We start from the raw sequence: 2,598 nt of genomic DNA, 5'->3' as shown, positions 1-2,598 counted from the left end.
ATGTTCATACATTATTGTTAATACTTAATAAATGATGCAATAATATGTTTTTGATTAAGTAATATTTCCATTATTTAACAGTTGTTACATACACATGCACTAATGATGAGTTAAGGTGAGGATACATATTTTATAAACCACTTCCTAATACTATAATTCATAATTAACTCAGGAGTTACAAGTTGTTAGTTAATGATATTTTGTGAGCTCATCTAAAGTGAGGACGTTTTATGCCTTGCAACACATTTACAAAAAATAGTATTAGGAAGTGGTTTATAAAATATGTATCCTCACCCTAACTAATCATTAGTGCATGTGTATGTAACAACTGTTAAATAATGGAAATATTACTTAATCAACAAAATATTATTGCAACATTTATTAAGTATTAACAATAATTCATAAACATATTTTAGATATAGGCTTATTTACTATGAACAAAGCATTTTGTAATAGTTTGCAACTGGTTTATAATAAGAAAATGATTTCATTTTAAGTGGTTGTTTCATTACTTATTAAGTATAAATCATGTACTTACAAACATATTTTTTGGATAGGCTTATAAACCATTTATAATTGTGTGAACAAATGCTTTACTGATAATAAATTATGTATGAACAAGAAATTACTAATGATGAAGAAACCATTAACTAATAAGTAACAAAGGCTTAAAGGAACACGCCACCCAAAATCAGTAGTAATATATGTTCTTACCTTAACTTTCACGAGTTGAGTCATACCTCTCCCGCGCCGTTAGGGGCACTCAAACGCTCTGTCGCGCGGTGCGAATGTGTTAGCATGTTGCTATGCTAGCGGGCTCTGCCGTGGCCGTAGAGAGAGGAACATAGCAGTAATCAAACACCTCCATTTTTTCCCTACTTAAATACAGTTGCACGAGTAGTTGATAAAAATGTGTACGTCACACAACATGACACGTGGCGATTTTCCAAGCGAATAAACAGGAGAACTACAATGTGTGGCGCAATAGAACTTGGGAGTACTTCGACCTAGCGTGGTAATATTATTAACACCTAATTGTAGATCCTATCCACCACAGAGTTTAGAATCCATGCTGGATCGACCCTCAGCCTCTCCCTCCCCTCTGAGCGAGAGAGAGGCACACACACTAGAGATGCGCTGATGGGCTATTATTTCAACCATAACTGCATAGCAAAACTTAACATCCATCAGCCATCTATCAGCACCAAAGTTTGTTGACCAATTTTCAAAACTGCACCCGCCCACCATCCGTTGGTTGTTTTAATGTAGGCTATATGGGTGATGCAGCGCTGCTGACGTGAGGCTAGAAAGCCCTTGCCTGTTCTAGAAAGACTGATCTAATGCAGCAAATATATTAAAAGGCTGAAGTCGTACATTGGCTAGGCCTATCCCCAGAATATCAGCAGCAAACTCAGTCTCTGTCGCGCAAAACAGTCTCCAAATAAAACGCACATCGGCCTGTTGCCTATTCTGTCTTGTGACAATATATCGTCCAAAATGCTTGATTGCATTGCATTCTCCACATTTTTAGCTAAATTTTCATGTACCACATCAGCATTTTTGTTCAGTGAATCTTTTGTGAATTGCTTTACAATTACCGTCGGGCCCTTGTCAGCAGACTTCGGCTTGCCTCTTGCCACTATTCACTCCTTGTCTTCCTGAGTCATCTACAGATGTTTACACACATTCACCTCCCTAAATAGAACCAACTTGACGTTGACTTCAACCTGTGTTATATCCTCGTTTCATGTTGTGTGACGTACACATTTTTATCAACTACTCGTGCAACTGTATTTAAGTAGGGGAAAAATGGAGGTGTTTGATTACTGCTATGTTCCTCTCTCTACGGCCACGGCAGAGCCCGCTAGCATAGCAACATGCTAACACATTCGCGCCGCGCGACAGAGCGTTTGAGTGCACCTACCGGCGCGGGAGAGGTATGACTCAACTCGTGAAAGTTAAGGTAAGAACATATATTACTACTGATTTTGGGTGGCGTCTTCCTTTAATAAATGATGAATTGTGTGTAGTTATTATAAAAGTGTTACCCAGTTTTCTCCTGACGTTGATTGGAGAAATGAATGGGAAACTTACTTCTGGAAACTAAGCTCTCTCGGAGGAGGTGCGGGACTGTTGAGGTCTGATTTCTGAAAACTCTGGCCAAGGGAAAATCCAGGGAAAACAGTGTTTTTTGCATTGTGACATGTTGTTCCCTCGTTTGTTTGAAATCTCTGATTGACCACCTGTTTGCTCGAGGGGTTTGCGACACCCTTCCCCAGCTGTTTTTAGCATCAGTGTGAACAAAATTATTTTTAAAAACTAAGGAGGAAAAATATCTGTTTTTCCAAATGTACAAGGTATTGACAGCACAAAAACAAAACGACCAGAGAACAATGTTGAGCCATTTGTTAAAAATAAGGATGGTTTGGGTGTAAGCTATTTCATTGCTCTGATTGGTTAGGTCTATCCAATTCCCCACTGTATTGGTTGAAACGCCTCATAATCACATCCCAATGTAGCAGTATCAGACTCAAATTCTGACTAGAATTAAGTATGACGATGTCAGGCTAACATTTCTCACACCCTTTTGCAAAACAG

Source organism: Alosa pseudoharengus, unplaced genomic scaffold (assembly GCF_046254945.1).
Source record: "Alosa pseudoharengus isolate Yale_2024_CS ecotype anadromous, Long Island Sound unplaced genomic scaffold, YU_APseudo_1.1 YU_APseudo_1.1_scf_9, whole genome shotgun sequence".
In the NCBI taxonomy this organism is placed as follows: domain Eukaryota; kingdom Metazoa; phylum Chordata; class Actinopteri; order Clupeiformes; family Clupeidae; genus Alosa; species Alosa pseudoharengus.
Note: the sequence above shows the minus strand (reverse complement) of the source record.